Source organism: Bufo bufo, chromosome 11, assembly GCF_905171765.1.
Source record: "Bufo bufo chromosome 11, aBufBuf1.1, whole genome shotgun sequence".
Taxonomy (NCBI): Eukaryota; Metazoa; Chordata; class Amphibia; order Anura; family Bufonidae; genus Bufo; species Bufo bufo.
The window spans coordinates 49400203-49419714 of NC_053399.1; the positions used below are offsets into that span (position 1 = coordinate 49400203).

At 45.3% G+C, this 19512-nt stretch overlaps 1 protein-coding gene across 1 annotated transcript in view; it reads right to left on the minus strand.

Annotated features, from left to right (window-relative positions):
• Positions 1–19512, minus strand: part of RYR3 (ryanodine receptor 3) — a 734312-nt gene that overhangs the window by 641980 nt on the left and 72820 nt on the right. The window lies entirely within an intron of this gene.

Here is a 19512-nt window from a genome sequence, read left to right on the forward strand (position 1 = left end):
AAAAACTCTGTTAAACCATCCTATGAGTGCCTCATTGAGCATTTTATAGCTATTTTCCTGACCATATAGTGTATTTTACTACAGGGTAGTTTTTAATGGCATTTTTGTAGGAAAGTATGTAATGTCACTTCCTTTGTAGAGAAGTTTAGGGAAAATGTTTTATAAAATACCATTTAAAGGCTATGTACACCTTTGAGGGCAATTCATTTCTAATATTGCATTGTACTTATTTTGATCTTAAATATTGTTTTAAAATGGTCTTTGTTAAAAATATGGAGTCCATTTTTTCTGTACAGAGCTGAGATGCTCTAGTAGCACCCTTTGGATTTTCCATCAGACCAGGAGCAGACGGGCTCCTTATCTCTGCTCTCTGACATTATAAACACTCATTATAGCTCAGTTCTTATCTTACTGATAAGAATGTGGCTAAAATAAGTGTTTATGACCTCGTTAGTAGCTTAGAGATAAGGTTTATTAGATGACCGGCACAAAGTGAAAGTTCCAATCACACAGCTAGAAAAAAAACTGTTAACCCTTTTTGACAGAATAGCTCAATATTTTTTAATAAGCCAATAGAAAAAAAAAATTTTGCCAAAAATGAGTAAAGTGCAATCATAAAAAAATTGTCTCTGAAGGTGTACATAGCCTTTAAAAAATGCCTTCACGCACTGCAACTAAAGTTTTTCAGGCAGGGCAAAAAAAAGTATGCTGCGAATTTAAAAAAATTCCCTTGAGCAAGAACGTACCTCAGGGGGTGAAAAAAAGTCACACTACAAAAAACTCTTTGTCCATAAATTAAAGGGGTTTTCCAGGCTCCCGATATCGATAGCCTAGCCTCATGATAGGTCATTAATGTCCTAATGGTCAGGGTTCCCTGCATCTCCTGACGCTGGAACTACCACTGTTAATGTAACAGCTTAGTTCGAAGTCTAGTGGCCATGCTGGGTTACTGCAGCTCAGCTTGCACTTACTTCAATGGGAACTGCAGTAACCCAGCGCAGTCATTACACTTTAAACGGAGCGGCGCTTCCAGCTCCATTCAAAGTGCTAGTTCCAGCAACGGAGGCTACAGGGAACAGCCGATTAGTGGGGCTGAAACTAGTTGGACCCTCACCAACCAAATATTAATTACCTATCCTGACAATAGCTCATCAATATCAGGAATTTTAATATTTCCCACAGACTTCCAGGCAACATCTGGAGCTGGCATTTCTTTGCCTAATAAAACTCAGCAAAACATGGCAATAAAAAAAAAAAGGCACCAAAAACTGCCAAACCCTCGAAAAATAGACAAAAAAAACTATGTGTGACACCAGCCTAACTCTCATTTCTGCTCTCGTGATGAATACCACCTATCATCTCATTTTTGTATGTCAAATATTGATTTTCTCTTATGACTTGAACATCTAGTATGGGTTAAAATGAGGACAGTTCCCTAACAAGATGAGAGCCAAGCACATGGGATCCTAGACAGGATTTCTGGGTTAATAGGTGTTAAGCTCTTGTTGTATAGGTATGTCTTATTATTCCTGTATAATCAGTAGCTTAAAACTGCTCTTCAGAACAGGAACTGTTGTAGCCATGTAATCTGGAAGAATGAGAGGAATCTGCCAACAGAGAGAATACTGAGACACCGCAGTTAGTAAATAATCCACCGTCTTCCTCAAGTGACATTACAAAGTCAAATTCAGCATTATTAAATTAAATTAAAGGAAGGGAGCTCGTAACCACAGACAGCACATTTCATAATCTCAACAGCACTAAATAAATGAAATTGTATCAACACACAAGATCTATTCTACATAATAAGCCGTACAGTATTATCGTCTCAGAGGCCTGTAGGCACAGATCATCTGGACCCTACACATAGACAATGAATGAGACATCAGAGTGCATACAGTATATATGACCATTGCTCCATTCAAGCTGCTCTGGAACATGGGTTCGGAACTAGTGATGGAGGAATATCGGCCGGGACATTTCACGAACGCGCGTTCATGATCAAATGTTCGCGAATCGCGCGTTCGCTGCGGGCCTCATTCACTTTAATGGCAGGCGAACCTGAAAAACCTTCAGGTCATGTTTGCAGCCACCAAATACTTACTAGAAGTGGACAAATAGTCCCACAACATGGACAGTGATATACCAGAAGGGGATCAATGGCATAAATTCCCACAAAAAATATGCATTTTAATCAACAAGTGATTATGTGGCTGGAGGTACATTAGGCGGTGTAGGAAGGCGCAAGGGTCAGTCTTTGACGGAAGGTATGTGTCGTCGAGGTTCCTGGCCTCGGTAAAGTAAGAGCCGGCATTTTCAGGTGTCAGCGACAGCTAATGCTGATTGACACTTTACTATTTTAGCATGGCTGTATTGCTGATCCTGGACGGCTCTTACTGGGAGTAGGCAAAGTGCTGGGTGGGTGACTACTCCCCACGTTCCAGGCCGGGTCTTGGTTTTGGGCTGTAAAACACAGGCAGCACTGTCAGGTGGTTTAGATTACTCTTCTCTGACAGTGGAGCTCTGTCAGTCTCTGTGTTGGGACCTGGGAGTTTGGGCCTGGATTAAGGCCTGATACCTTGTTGGTGTAAAAGCAGGTGGATTCTGCTTTGTCCAAGGACTTCTTCTTTGCTGCATGGTGTGAACGAACACCAGAATCACAAGGTGACTGTTTTCCTTGAAACTGACTTTTTGTTTTGTCACTTACTTAACCACTTGCCATCTGGGCCATTTGCCCCCTTCCTGACCAGGCCTAATTTTGCAAATCTGACATATATCTCACTTTATGTGGTAATAACTTTGGAACGCCTTTATTTATCCAAGTCATTCAGAGATTGTTTTCTCGTGACACATTGTACTTCATGATAGTCATAAATTTGAGTCAAAATATTTCACCTTTATTTATGAAAAAATCCCAAATTTACCCAAAAATTTGAAAATTTCACAATTTTCTAAATTTCAATTTCTCTGCTTTTAAAACAGAAAGTGATACCTCATAAAATATTTATTACGTAACATTCCCCATATGTCTACTTTATGTTGGCATCATTTTGGAAATGTCATTTTATTTTTTTAGGACGTTAGAAGGCTAAGAAGTTTAGAAGCAATTCTTCAAATTTTTAAGAAAATTGCCAAAACCCACTTTTTAAGGACCAGTTCAGGTCTGAAGTCACTTTGTGGGGCCTACATAGTGGATACCCCCATAAATGACCCCATTGTAGAAACTACACCCCTCAAGGTATTCAAAACCGATTTTACAAACTTTGTTAACCTTTTATGCGTTCCACAAGAATTAAAGGAAAATGGAGATCAAATTTTAAAATTTCACTTTTTTGGCAGATTTTCCATTTTAATCAAATTTTTTCTTTAACACATCGATGGTTAACAGCCAAACAAAACTCAATATTTATTACCCAGATTCTGCGGTTTACAGAAACACCCCACATGTGGTCATAAACTGCTGTATGGGCACACGGCAGGGCGCAGAAGAAAAGGAACTCTACATGGTTTTTAGATGCCATGTCCCATTTGAAGCCCCCTGATGCACCCTTACAGTAGAAACTCCCAAGAAGTGACCCCATTTTGGAAACTAGGGGATAAGGTGCCAGTTTTAATAGTACTATTTTTGGGTACATAGGATTTTTTGATCATTCATTATAACACTTTATGGGGCAAGGTGACCAAAAAATTGGCTGTTTTAGCACAGTTTCTATTTATTTATTTTTACAGCGTTCATCTGAGGGGTTCAGTCAAGTGATATTTTTATAGAGCAGATTGTTACGGACGTGGCGATACCTAATATGTATACTTTCTCATTTATTAAAGTTTTACACAATAATAGCATTTTTGAAACAAAAACATTATGTTTTAATGTGTCCATGTTCTGAGAGCTATAGTTTTTTTATTTTTTGAGAGATTTTCTTATGTAGGGGCTCATTTTTTGCGGGATGAGGTGACGGTTTTATTGGTACCATTTTGTGGGACATACGCGTTTTTGATCACTTGGTGTTGCACCTTTTGTGATGCAAGGTGACAAAAATTGCTTGTTTTGACACAGTTTTTTTTTTTTTTTTTTTACGGTGTTCATCTGAGGGGTTAGCTCATGTGATATTTTTATAGAGCTGGTTTTTACGGACGCGGCAATACCAAATATGTCTATTTTATTTTTTCTATTTTTAAATTATTTTTTTTTATTCCTTACTTGGGGACTTTTTTTTTTACATGTGAACTTTTTTTTATTTAATTTTTTCAACCCTTTATTTTTTTACATTTTATTTTACACTTTTTGTCCCCCATAAAGGTCATACAAGACCTCTGGGGGACATTTACTTCACTTTTTTTTTTTTTTTTTCACTGTTGATTTCTCATGTAACTGGGGCTGACATAGTAGCCCCAGTTACAGAAGAAATGCACCCCTAGAGAGGCTGTACAGCAGCAATCCAGCGCTGTACAGCCTAAGAGCAGGGATGATCTAGGTCTCTGAGAGACCTCACACAGCCCCTGCACTCTCCGGTCCCGGCGGTCACATGACCGCCGGGCCGGAACAGGAAGCGCACAGCGCTTCCTGCTCTGCATACACAGCGCTCGGTGAGCGCTGTGTCTGCAGCGATCCTGAAGGCAGGGACACCTTGGCACTGTCCCTGCCTCCTCTCTGGGTTGCCCTGCTGTCACTGACAGTGGGCAACCCGATCAGCAGCTGCACGATTAGCGTACAGCTGCGATTTCTGAAAGGACATTTTAAAACGTGCTTTCAGAAATAGAGGTCCACCCATAGGACGTTTATATCCTATGGGCGGACGGAAAGTGGTTAATGTGTGAATAAACACTAAACTGTTTAATACTTAGTGCACTAATCAGTAATCTGTAGTCAGACCTGCTAAAATGTGAAGTTGCACGTAGTGCAAAAAAATATTCTAATCACTGCCGATTAGCGCAATCGCAAATATATTGGAGCACTTGACTCTATCTGCATATAAAGCTGTAGTAATATTCTGCCGTGCCAAGCATTTTCTCCAGTCTCAGGATAAACTCATGAAACTTCTAGCAGCTTAAAAAATGTAGCCAAAGTGACCCACGCCTGTATTTCGCGTTATGAATTCGCATTACGCGATTTTTACATTGCCGATTTTTCACATTCAATAAAATAATCTCGAATTCGCGAATATATGACGAATTATCCACAAAATATTCGGGAAATATTGCAAATTCGAATAAAGCCCCTGCCGCTCATCACTAGTGATTATAAGGCTGGAGGTACATTAGGCGGTCACTGAATAAGAATTTTACTGTGGGCCAGTGGAGTACAGGACCCAAAAATTAGGCATTCACCTGACAGAAAAGGCCGCTGTATATACATAAGACAAGGACTATTCTTTGTTCTGGGTGGTGGCAGATATGTGTGGGCTGGCATGAGGAAATTCAATTACAAGTGGTCGTCACAGGTGTTGAATTCCCCCGAGATCCATACCTCATTCATTTTTAGAAATGTGAGGAGGCCCACACTGTCGTGAGCTAGGTGAGTGCGCTTATCGGTTACGATCCCCCCTGCTGCGCTGAACGTCCTTTCGGACAGGACACTCGACGAGGGGCAAGCCAAGAGCTCCATGAAAAATTGTGCCAGCTTTGGCCACAGGTGAAGCCTGCACACCCAGTAGTCCAGGGGTTCCTCACTTCTCAAAGCATCCACACCTGTCGGTCTAGGCATTCCTCGAGGCTGGATGCGGAGGGCGGCTGCCGATGGGTTGGTTGCAAGAATGATCTCATATCCCAAGTGACCAACACATCTTCAAACCGCCCTCTTCTTGCAGGCGCGGTAGGATTGTTACTGTTTCGCTGTGGGTGGAAATTTCAATGCCAGCGCTCGCAACAGCAGAATGCAGCATTTCTTGCAGCAAGACCTGGAAATGCTGCATTCTGACAGCTCTCTGTGATGCTGGTAACAGGTCTGCCATTTTGTGTTTTTACTGGGGATCTAAGTACTTCACCACAATCAAAACAAATTAGTGTGCAGGTTTTTAAACTTTCTCACAGCTGCAGTCCCAGAAACAGGAGTAGGTCCTTACTCCTATAAGATTCAATTAAAAACGCATAGGTATGGGTCCACGCTAATTGTTTTTCCCCTAGAGGAATGTTCACAAGCAGGAGAGACGGCTCCAGGAGAGTGACTGCTTGTGAACATTCCTCTAGGGGAAAAACAATTAGAGTGGACCCATACCTATGTGTTTTTAGGGGGTCTAAGTACGTTGCCACCTAGTACTGGTCCTTGCCCTTTATGCTTTTTATACAGGGGTCCCTCTTCAAAGACTGGAGCATGAAGGCCCCCATTTGCACTAAATTGGAAGCGGTGGAGCACCCTGGCTCCTGCTCATCGCCCAGGACAACGTCGTCCTCGGTCTCCTCCCCCAGCCACGGACAACACCAAGGATCCCCGAAAAGTTTAAAGTTTCCCTCAAAGCCTGCTCTTCTTGCTCCTCCTCCTCCCCCCAGCCACCATCCTCTGACTCCTCTTCAGACTCCCGCTGACTTGTCTCAGATGGAGTATCCCACACTGGGAATTAATTCAGCATTGCGACTTCATCTTCCAGCTCCTGCTCCTCGACAGCTTGATTAATCCCACGACGCAATGCACGCTCCAGAAAGAAGGCGTAAGGTACAATGTCACTGATGGCGCCCTGGCTGTGACTGACCAGTTTGGTGATCTCATCAAAATGCTGCAGAAGTCTGCATGCATCGCGCATGAGCAGCCACTGGCGCAGTAAAAAGAAACCAAGCTTCCTAGAACCTGTCCTGCTGCAGAGTTCATACAAGTAGTCGTTAATTGCACGTTGCTGCTGGAGCAGCCTATCAAGCATATACATGGTAGAGTTCCAGCACGTCGGGCTGTCACAAATCAGACGTCTGACGGGCAGGTGGTGACGCTGCTGAATGTCAGCAAGTCGAGCCATGGCGTGTAAGATCTTCTAAAATTGCCAGAGATTTTCCTGGCCTGCCACAAGACGTCCTGGACCCCAGGGTATTTGGCAATGAATCGCTGCACGACTAAGTTCAGGACGTGTGCCATGCATTGTTTCAGCGCGCTCAGCAGATCACTTTACCAGTGATCTGCATACAATCCATGGCGGTAACACCAAATCCACACGGGTGTCAAGGGTTACATGCTTGACGGCCATCAGAAGGTTCACCTAGTGGGCAGTAAAAGTTATGTACCTTCTCTGCCCATGTTTGCTAGACCACGTGACACTGTGTGCCAGAGATATATTCACTTGCCGCTGAATGTGGCCATATAGCTCTGGGATGCCCTTCTGGGAGAAATGTTTCCTTCTGGTGACCTTCCATTATGGTGTGCCAATGGCCACAAATTTTCTAAAGGCCTCCAAATCCACCAGTTTATATGTCAAGAGTTGGGGGGCTAACAGTTCCGACAAGCCAGCGGTCAGCCGTTGGGCAAGAGGGTTATCCGGCGTCATCAACTTTTTGTGCTTGAACATTTGGGCCATGGAAGCCTGCCTTCTGCCAGATGGGACGGTGGAAGGTGGAGTATAGGACAAATTGGAGGAGAGAGGAGAAGGAGAAGAGGCAGGACGTGGAGCGCCGGGAGTGTGGCTTTGTGGGTTCTGATGGCATTGCTCCCACCGGGCTCGGTGATGGGAGGCCAGGTGCCTTCTTAAGGCAGTCATCCCTAGGTGAGTGTTGGGCTTACCACGACTGCAGATGGCAACACAATTGTCAGCAGCTGACACATTAAAAAAAGCCCACACTGCGGAGCCATGTGCCGGCGTCCTGGGAGCGCAAGATGACTGTGCTCGCTTCAGATACATTTGTAGTCTGCTTTTTGCCTCCTGTGCACTGCGAGTTCTGCCTGCTTCTCCTACTTCTCCTCCCTATCTGCTGCTCCGTCTCTCCCTCTGAACTCCCCTCCTCTTCCTCTCTTGTGGGCACCCACGTGACGTCCATCGATACATCATCAGCTTCACCTTCACCACCACTGACATTAGAGATCTCGGAGTAGGCAGCAACAGCGGGGACCTCCCTCCTTGGGCTGATCTGGGTACTGTCGCCAGACTGCTGGGTGGCGGACGTTGCTACCTCCTCTTCCTCATTCAATGCCAAGAATGGCTGTATATCGGTAAGGTCTGGGAATGGATGGAAAAATAATTCCTCTGACTCAAGTGGAGGGGCTATGGTGGTGGTTATGGTGGTGTCTTTGGGGGTGCACACAGCAGAGAGTGAGGAGGGTGCAGATACAAAGGATGAGGAGGGTGCAGAAGCGGAAGGCTGAGTGAGCCACTCAACGAACTCTGGTGCGTCCTTTGACGTAATCGCACGCACCTTCTCAAACTTCCCACTTAGGTTCTGGCCTGGTGCACCTGCCCGACCCCCACCACCCCTGCGGAACGGCCTGCCTCTTCCTCTGCCTGTCATTTTCAAAATGACCCTGTGCCAAAGTCCCTAGGGAAGAGCAGTATTTGTGGAAGCAGGTATATCGCAGGCCTCAATCAGTATTTGGTGGAACAGGTATATAGAACACCTGAATCAATATTTGGTGGAAGCAGGTATATCGCACCCCTCAATCAGTTTGTGGAAGCAGGAATATCCAACCCCTTAATCAGTATTTTGTGGAAGCAGGTATATCGCACCCCTCAATCAGTATTTTGTTGAAACGGGTATATAGAACCCCTAGGTGCATCTGTTGCCATTCCAGGGCAAAGTCCATATCATCTTGGAACTGGGACATTTCTTTATAGATTCTCAGCCCTCTAGGGACCCGTTTACTCTCTTGATACGATCTTAAGGAGCTAATAGTCCAGTATAGACGGACCTCCCTCTCAGCGAGTTTCGACACTTTTGTTTCCAGTGTCTTGGTACTCATGGTTGCAATAGAATCTTTCTGGTTGCACTCAAAGTATGTGTCCGCTCCTTCTCTACCTGCAGATAAACCTGCGCGTTCCTCCTCTGTGGTGACTTCCATGTCGCGGGGTTAGGCTACTTTCACACCTGCGTTCGGGTGTCCGCTTGTGAGCTCCGTTTAAAGGGGCTCACAAGCAGCCCCGAACGCATCCGTCCAGCCCTAATGCATTCTGAGTGGACGCGGATCCGCTCAGAATGCATCAGTCTGGCGGCGTTCAGCCTCCGCTCCGCTTAGCAAGCGGACCCCTGAACGCTGCTTGCAGCGTTCGGGTGTCCGCCTGGCCGTGCGGAGGCAAGCGGATCCGTCCAGACTTACAATGTAAGTCAATGGGGACGAATCCGTTTGAAGATGACACAATATGGCTCAATCTTCAAACGGATCCATCCCCCATTGACTTTCAATGTAATATCTGGACGGATCCGTTCAGGCTACTTTCACACTTTGAATTTTTTCTAAGTAATAATGCAGACGGATCCGTTCTGAACGGATACAAATGTCTGCATTATAGGAGCGGATCCGTCTGAGCAGACATCAGACGGACCCGCTCTGAACGGTAGTGTGAAAGTAGCCTTAGAAAGACGCGTGCTCTACTTAAAGCAGACAGCGGTAGTCCAGAGTATTCAATTGTGGTTGTAGAAAAAGGTTTAGAGTGGCACTGCAACATATATCAACAACCCCTATTTAGCGACAAATCGTCCACCTGGGTACAGGGCAGGTGTACTTAGGCTGTGCGCGATGCCGGCGGTGCTCTGTCCCACATGGAACCAGGCAGTTACAGCTTCAATAGCTTTGCACACATAATAGACAAAAGAAAGGCACTCACCGCTTATGCGCTGAAACAGATTCTTTTATTCCTGGTAGAGAGCGGACAGCATACAAAAGTGCTCCAGCTGAGTTTAGACGACGGCCGTTTCGCACCTCAGTGCTTCGTCTGGCCCATAATCAGGTGAAGCAAATCACCGGCTTTTAAAGAGACTCAAACTGTGACGTGATTTCCTCCGCGCCAGGTAGCGCATATTTGCGGCGCTCACCTGTGTGCGTCAGAGAAAGATCGCGTCACAGTTGTTCCAATAACGCTTGTCCCTCTATATACCTGAACCACACACAACTGCTGCACAATACTAATGCACTAGAATATGCTTTCTATGTTAGAAAGTATATTATAAGTATATCACACCTATCGATAACACACCTATACCAGTTCTTAAAAAGACTTTTGTGGCCCTATTAGCTAGCGTTTGGTGTCCCTAACAGTCTGTCCCTGCTCCACAAAGCAACCTCTCCCTACACTGACAAAACACAGAATGTAAAATGGCTGCCAGATCGGGTTCTGTGATAGGGTGGGGTTGTGTCCATGTGCTGAAACATCTCAATTGGCTGTCCTGTCCCACCTGATGGATGTGTCATGCAATGCAAAAGAATATGGCGGCGGCAGACATCGCCATATGTTCGCATGTTCGGCGAATCGTGAACGAGCAAAGTTCGCTGCGAAACAACCGCCGGACGAACCACAAGGCCATCTCTATTTGTAAACCCCACTTTAATTATCAGTCGGTTTCCCTGCAGTGGAGCCCCAACAATCATATATTTATCACCTATCCTGCAGATAGATAAGTTATTTTTATAGCTTGAATCCTTTAGGGGGGAAAAATACATTTTACGGCAGTGGTCACTGCAAGAGGAATGTAGTATCCTATGGTGCCAATTCAAGTAAATTTGCAACTACATAACATATGCTGAGTCTTCCAGAACAGGAGAGCTGTCTAAAAGAGGGTGAGTCTCAATGAATTTCCTTCTCTATGGTGTCAATATAAGCTAAGTATGCTTATGGAAAAAGGCCTGCTTACATAGGCCCACTCATTTGAAAAGATGCCATAATTTCTAGTGTTGGTTTGATAACCACTGTTTGTTCTGCTGTTCTTTGTGTAATTGATATTAATATTTCCAAACACAAGTTCTCTAAATAGAAAAATAAATAAATAAAAGGGAGAATTCAAGTTTTATGTGCGCTGGAGTAACGTGCTAAATTTATTAAAAGTTGCAGGCCTTTTAAAAATCCAAAAGTGGTGAATGAAGCATAAAATAAAAAAAAATTGCCTATTTTTTTGTGCAACATGCCACTTCCCATTCATTTCTATAAGAAACTTCCAAAAATAGCCAAACGTGCTGCTTGGCTATTTTAAGCACTCCCATAGAAATTAATGGAGGGCGGCCGCACATTCACGATCCACTCTTCTTCAATTTGTAGGCTCCGTTTTAGAGACAGATGCGGGTCTCAAAGGTGTAACTCGCAGCTATCAGGCATTGTTGGCATACCCTAGTGATATGCCATCAATGCTTGGGATAACACAACCCCACTAAGGTGCATTTCCACACACCGACCAAGCAATCAATTATCGAGAAGGGACCGTTCCTTCTCAATAATTGCTTACTCATCAGTGGAGGAAAGAGCTGCATTTACATACAGCAATTGCCTCCATTGTATGGGTACAAATGACGGCTGCCGCTATGGTTTGTCCTCATACAGATTGTTTCTGGAGAGCAGATAATTGTTTACACAGCACGACCTGCTGTCCAGAAATGATGATTTAGGTGTCTGCATAGACTATCCTTTTACCCAATGGTGATCTGTGGGACCTTCACACAGGCGGATTATCGGGAACGAGCGTTCTTACTAATGTTAATAATAATCAGCCTGACAATTTCATAATGTAAACCAGCCATATTAGTGAAAAGGTTTTACACAGAATTTAAAAGAGATGTTTTTCTCTTTGTAGTGTCAACATCTTCTGAAACTCCGTTCTGGTCATAGTTTTTGCAGTCCTTCCCCACACTACGCCATCTGCCACAATTTTTTTATTTTATTTATGTAGTAAAAAAAAATCTGTTCAGAACTTGAATGAGAATATGAAGCTTCTACAAAATCAAGCCTATCGTATAATAGAGCAAGTGTAAGGAGATTGTCACAGTACGGAGCAGTGAACCCTGAACTACTATTCCCACTGTCCTTAACTACTTGCATGATTCACCCTAGGTAGCGGTCCCCAACTGGTCAACAATCCCTCCCGAAATAAGTGCAGGGGCCTAAAATGGAAAGAAGAACAAGGGGAAATAAGCATAAAACTAGTGACAGATCAACAAACACTAAGATCAAGGCAGAAGAGACAAGCTGGGTCAGACCAAAAGCGACCAAGCTAAACCAAATCAGAACAAATAGATCAGAGTCAATACCAAATCCACAAATCAATACCAGGAGAATAGTCAGGGTAAAATCAGAAAGCCCAAATCAGAAACTAAACCAAGCCAGGAGTCAGAACCAGGAAGGCACGTCATGGTCCAAATTGTCAGCCAAAAATCAAGGTCAAGGTACAAGCAGGGTCAGAAAAATAGAGTCAGAATCAGCAGCATGACGCTAGAGGAGATATCCTAAAGAGAAGACATCAATCATAGGCAACCTGTGGCCCGCAGATTTAAATAGGGGTTTCCTGTTTAAATAGGCCGTACTTCCAGGTCATCTGACACGTCTGGCATCACATCACTAATGACATGCCAACACCGTCTCTGATTGGCTAGTGCTCCTCCACCACGAAGCCCAGGCCAGTCACCCTTGCAACTGGATGCTAGGGGTACTGCCTGGTGAGGCCCGCACCTGCTGATCCGAACATGACAGAGATGATTGTTACACTTCTGCAACTGCAAAGTCTAGTCCTAGAAAATCCTCAACTATATGGGAAAAATGTTTCAATGCCTTATATTGTATCCTTCAACTACAACATTTCCTACCGTATTTGAACTCGTTATACCCAGTTTTATAAAGGGACATAACTGTAATATTGTGATGCAAAGTGAATTAACTGATCCTTCGGGGTGAGGGATTAAGGTAAAAGAAAGCAATGTGTTGGCTTTGCAGATACTGCTACAATAGATTGTATGCTGCAGTTATCGGGCATAGACATGCTTTCCCTGTGTCAAAAACAGCAGCCAGCATTGTCTAGGTTTCCAAAGCACCATGTCCTGTCAGTAAATAGATATGACTATATAAAGAGGATTTGGATAAACACTTTGTAAACTCTTGGTCTTAATGAATCTCTTGGGTAACATGCCAGGAGTAAATCACTGCAAGCAGATGGCTGCAGAAAATTTATAGAGTAGGCAGAATATAGACAATGGTCAATGAAACGAATATAATACACTTGCAGATTACAGTATTGTCAGATTATAAGCCCAGATATTAACTTTGAACTATAAAGTAATGTTCAATAAGCCGTGGAAAAATATGGCTAACTGTCCATACAATACTTGTCTGGAAGTTTAAGGGAATTAGATAGCTAAAATGTACCCAAACAATGGCAAACAAAGTTTACACGTACCTCAACAGAAAAGGTGTTGGCCAAAAAACACCTGCACAACCCCTTTAAGCCACTTATCCTAATGCTGTCACCGCCAGCTTAGTGAGAAGATCTGGCAGACGTTCTTCTCTACCTGTTGTATGATGTTCTTTGTTTTGGTTTCACTTTCTCATCTTCTTTCCATCTCCCAGCTGTCACCTATTAGCACTGATTGTCTCCCTTTATATTCCCTCCCATACTGCCTCACTTGGCGGTTTATACTTCTTCCTGGATTGTGTTCACTGCTGGAGGCTGCTTCTCCTGATTCCTCAGATAAGTCTGTTTCCTTTATTTGTGTTTCTTGCTGGCTTGATTGTAGGTGACCCTGACTCCATCCGTATTAAGTGCAGGGAGCCGGTGGTCGTGTCCCCTCACTATTATAGGGTTTTCAGGTGTCACATAGCATACGGTACGAGGGCATGCAATCGTCTACCATAAAGACCTTTGCATGGGCATAGCAGTCAGGGAGAGCTCTAGTGGTTTTATAGGGCTCACCCATATGCTCCTTAGTTTGGGATCAAGCCAGTCGGATGTTTATTTATAAGTTCCAGCTTTCTGCAACACCATCTGTGACAAATGCACTATGCTACATATAGCCTGCACAGACCATTTAAGAGGTTCTGTCACCTCAACAGAAAAGGTGATGGCCAGGAGAAGTCACGAAATGCATTAATCAAGATGCGTGCCTTATGCATGCAAGATATTAGGCCTTATTAATATGTCAGTGTTTGGTCTATGTGGATAATAAATCATGGAAATATTTGCACAGGATTTGTGCTTTGGTCCCGCTCCTAGTAAAAGACACTGATGCAAAACTCTGACTAAACACTAAAATACCTTCTTTTCAAACAGCTGATTGGTGGTGGTACCGGGTGTTAGACCCCCGCTGATCAGATATTGATGACCTCTCCTGAGGATAGGTCATCAAAATAAAACACCTGCACAACCCCTTTGAGCCACTTATCCTAATGCACTATGCTACATATAGCCTGCACAGACCATTTAAGAGGTTCTGTCACCTCCAAAATCAGTTTGAAAGGAAGCTATTCCTGCAATGGCTGATTCACATGACCGTGTCAGGCACGGGAAACGCAGATATGAGAACAGTACCATTAGAACCACCATCGGATAGGAACTGATTGTATCATAAAACACTATGATGCAGTCATTTTGGGTCAGGGGAGCTGCAGAAGGTCCGGGAGATGTGGCATGTGAATCAGCTGAAGCTGAGAAATGCTTGTTTACTTTCATGCAAATTAGTTTTGGTGCAGTGTGGGCAGAGCTGCTCCATTATGTGTACCATTACTCCAACAGTAACGTCACCCAGCTCCCCCCCCCCTTTTGTTTGATTGACAGCCTCTGAGATTTCATAGCCGGTATAGTTGACACATGCAAAGCCAGCTGCACCAAATGAAGGAGCCCAGTCCACAATGTGCCAAAAACATTATTTGCATAAAAATAAAAATAAAAATTTCTAAGGATCAGGGGATAAGATTTTCCCAAGAAGTGTGTGGTTTTTATTTGGGGGGGAGGGGGGTATCTCAAATATAACAAAGAATCTGTACTCACCTCGTACTATCCCCTGTTGCCAACCTGCCTCTGAAATCCAAGATGGGCCATTGACCCTTCTTCTTGACCATAAACATTTTTCGGTTATATAAAGGGCATCTGTCAGCAGATTTGTACCTATGAAACTGGTTGACCTATTGAATGTGCACTTGGCAGCTGAAGGCATCTGTGTTTGTTCCATGTTCATACGTGCCGGATTGCTCAGAATAATGATGTGCTCTTATTTGGAAATGAGCCTCTAGGAGCAACGGGGGCGTTGCCATTACACCTAGAAGCTCTGGTCTCTCTGCAACTGCGGTGTGCTCTCTACTTTGATTGACAGGGCCAACTAAGACCTAGCAGTTCCTTCAGTTACCCGGCACCTAGAAATCACATGATCGCTAGGATCGGAGCAGGAACTGGCATTACTGCTGCCTGATCTGTATACACAATGCTAATTGAGACAGGGATGGTAAAACAAAAACATCTGTTGTCTATATAGGTAGCCTTTCTTTCACAGGTTTCCTGCTCCTAAACGTCCTTGCATAGTTAAATGTGGGCGGCTTGGAAATTTATAACTTATTTACACGTCAGTGTCTTGGTCAGTGTTTTGCATTAGAGATTGTGAGACAAAACCAGAAGTGGAGGCTACACAAAGATAAGGTATAATGGGAACATCTGTAACTGCTTCGTGTTTAGACCTGTACCTGGTTTTGTCTCACAATCACTGATTCAAAAAACACTGACCAAAACACTGACGTGTGAATAAGGCCCTATAAAAGGTCTACCCATGTTAAAAACGGAGAAAAAAATCTCCCCGGAAAACCTCTTTAAAGCCATAAGCAATGCCCTAGTTTAGCCTGATTGATTCAAATCCAGGCCTCACTCCATTCTGGTTGCCAGGTATAGCTTTTTCTAGTTGCATTCCCTTCCGCATATTTTGTACTTTGTATTGTATTCTCAGATCTGTAGTTCCACAATTTTGGATATGCGGTCTCACAGTCTTTCTTGACAAGTTTAAGATTTGTTTGTTACTCTGTTTTACTGTCTAGGCTGGTTTGCTGACTTGAATTCAGACTGGATCAGTTCAGTATTGCTCTGTTTCTGTTCATTTGTATCACTGTGTAATTCATCTTGTTACAAGCAACAGGGGTCTGCCTGTTGCTACAAGTTCACAAATTTAACTGAATCTAGATTTGTTTATCAACTAGCCTTGCCTGGTTGATTAGTGGAGGAATGCTGATTGTTGAGTATATTTATATCCAGGCTTCACTTCATTCTTGTTGTCAGTTAGTGTTTTTCTTATGCATTTCCCCCCAGATTCTGTTATTATGATCTTGTATCTAATTTATATGTATTCTGGAATATGTAGTTCCACTGAGTATTTGGAATCTGTAGTACCACATTTTTTAGTGTGTTTGATGTGCTGTAACTTATTTGTTGCTGTGCTGTTGTATTGTCCTGACTGGCTAGAACTCAAATAGGATCAGTTTAGTATTACTTGTGGTCGTGGCAACCAAGTACGTACCTATCCTACCTAGTATACCCTATCCCTAAGCGGTCAGAGTTGTGCCGTAACCGCGTCGTGGAGGGACGCCTGAAAGAGGGCATCCCCTTTGAGAGTAACAGAAGAAAGGGGTGGGTGGGAGGGAGAACTCTGCACGTCGTACGCATGTGGGAGGGTGCCGGCCGTTGAAGTAGGTGGCCAAGCCCCTCCCACAAATACAGGCCAATGAATCGGCCTTTACACTTGTGGTCGTGGCAACCAAGTACGTACCTATCCTACCTAGTATACCCTATCCCTAAGCGGTCAGAGTTGTGCCGTAACCGCGTCGTGGAGGGACGCCTGAAAGAGGGCAAAAAGACATACTGATAGGCAGAAGTAATTTATTGCAAAGTCATTACAAAGCCAAAGTTTGAAAGGCTGCCGACATTTCTGTTTCGGGGTGAGGTATGTAACGATTGAAACAAGACGAGTGCCAACGCCCCAGTTTCTGTATGACATGCGCAGGCACTCGGTTTTTGGAGGCCGCGGATGCGGCACCTATGCGAAATGAATGACCCGAAATAGTGGCAGGGTCACCGCCCGTGCTGGCCACCAGTGACCTTACATGGGATATGAACTGATGGGTGGTGAGTGGAACCCCCCCGAAGGGTAACAATGGACTATTCGGTCCGGCCTCGGACAAGGCAGACCGTAACTGACGAAGCACCGTCACCGGACACCATTGGTGTGCTGTGGGAAAGAAGGATACCGGAACAGGGGGGCCCATCTGGGAGGTCTTGGACGTTTTGAGCAGTAATATGAACCCGTCGGAGTTCTGGACCAGCTGACTGACCGTGAGGAACTTGCTACTGCCTGGCGAACAGGTGAACTCCCCAGGTCTCAGGAAGCCGTAAAAGGCTAGATAGATGGCGGATTTGAGTACCAAGCTGGCCAAAACCCCGAAAGGATTACCGTCCAAGGCGTCGGACAGTTTGCGGAAAAGAGGGCCGGTGACCGCTTGCCTGCGTACTTGGCTTTGCGGCCCGCACTTGCTCAAACCCTTGAGAGCGGCTTTGACAGCATGTATGGTAAACACTGACGCTAGTTCGGGGTGGCTAACAGAGAGGAAGTGTTGCACTCCCGCCAGGTACGACCTCACTGTACCGTTGGTGAGCCTGCGCACTGAGTGGCAGTAACCAATGAACGCCAGGATGTACTCTGGAAAACTGGAGTCCCCTTGAGGACATTCCCCTCGAAACCTGCAGAACGTCTTCCACCCGGTGTTGTATGCCCTGGTTGTGTTAGGTGAGAGGGAATTGCGTATCAGAGCGTGAGCCGTCTCAAGGTGGTTGGTTACACTAGCCTTAAGGACTCGAGAGGAGGGACGGTGGTGCCTGTCGCGTCTGCCTCTGGCATGATCTGAAAGAAACGGGAGAAGTTAGCCCTCGACAAGGCGTCAGCAGCCCCGTTTTGCGCACCTGGCACATGGGCACTGAAAACATGAAAGTGGTGACGTAGGGAGAGCTGCACTAACCGTCTGAGAAAACACATGACTTGGCTAGACTTTGACAGCCCACTGTTAAGGATGTCTACCACGGCTGCGTTGTCAGTTACGAACAGAACAGACTGACGCGCCCAAAGACTGCCCCAAATGTGGGCGGCTACCACGATGGGGTACAGCTCGAACAGCGCCGAGGTTTGGAGGAACCCCGGAATTTGACCCACCTCGGCAGGCCATTCGTCTGCAACCCAGTGGGTGCCAAAAATGGCGGCAAACCCTGAGCCCGCAGCTGCATCCGAAAAGACTGTAGGCGACCGACAAGACAGCTCGGGTACGAATAAGGACACCCCGTTCCACTGGCTCAGAAAATGGTCCCACATGTGGAGATCCGCTAGGGCTTGACTGTCCAGGCACACTGGGCTGTCCTGTTCCGGGGCGGAACTTAAGAGCGCCAGTAGGCGGGATATGAACGCTCTGCCCTGCGGGATGATGCGCATGGCAAAGTTTAACATACCCAGTAGAGACTGAAGGTCAGCCTTAGTGACCACGGTTGTGACTGTAAACCTGTGGATGACTTCTCTAATCCTTGTTAACTTATCCGCAGGCAACCTAGCTAACATGTGCTGGGAGTCTAACTCAATGCCCAAAAAGGTGATGACTGTGGCCGGGCCTTCTACTTTCTTGGGGGAAACCGGGACACCTAACTGGGAAAAACACCTCAGCAACTTCCCCAGCCCTAGGGGAACTGCCCCTGGCCTCTCAATCAGCAGGAAGTCATCCAAATAGTGGATGACAAACTCACAGAGGACCTTGTGAACCAAGACCCAGTGGAGCGCCTGAGCCAACTGATCGAAGAGCCAGGGGCTGCTCTTGGAACCGAAGGTGAGCTTGGTGGAGAAATAATACAGGCCTCTCCACTTGATGCCGTGCCACTGCCAGAGGGCTGGCATTATGGGAAGCAACTTAAAGGCATCCGATATGTCGGCTTTGGACAACATGGACCCTGGGCCCGTTTTCATGATGATGGCGATAGCCTGATCGATCGAAGCATATCTCATGCCCACTTCCTCCGAAGGAATGAGGGAGTTAAGGCTGGGGACCTGGGAGCCGTGTGGGGCCGATAAGTCAATAATGAGTCTCTCCTTTTTACTGAACTTGCCTGTAACTACCCCCACGGGACTGACTCTCCAGCGTTGAAAGGGGGGCACACTAAAGGGACCGATCAAGAACCCTTTGCTTAACTCGGCCTCTATTAGTGTGTCTACCGAAGCGGGATTTCTTTCGGCTGACTGAAGGTTCCTGCATTCGTGTGTGAACTCCGGAGTCGTGATCAAGCCCGTATGGAAACCCTCGTGAAATCCTGACACCAGGAACTGTACGAACCCTGGATTGTGATGACCTTGCAAGTACTCTTGTAGACGGCTAATATTGACCACACTCATATAATTTTTCACCGACTTTAATGAGCACGCTACTCGGGGGTGGGCCCTAAAACAGTTGGTACAGATATGTAACAGACGGCATTGACCGAAATTACAAGACGCGTAATTGAAATTGTTACATATCTGTGCCCTCCCTAGCTGAACGATGGGTCGGCCCAGCTTGTCTACTGAGTTGGGGGGTCTGAAGACGTCGAGTGGACCAGCTGTAGAGCTGGAGGGGTAGGATGCCGTGCTGACGG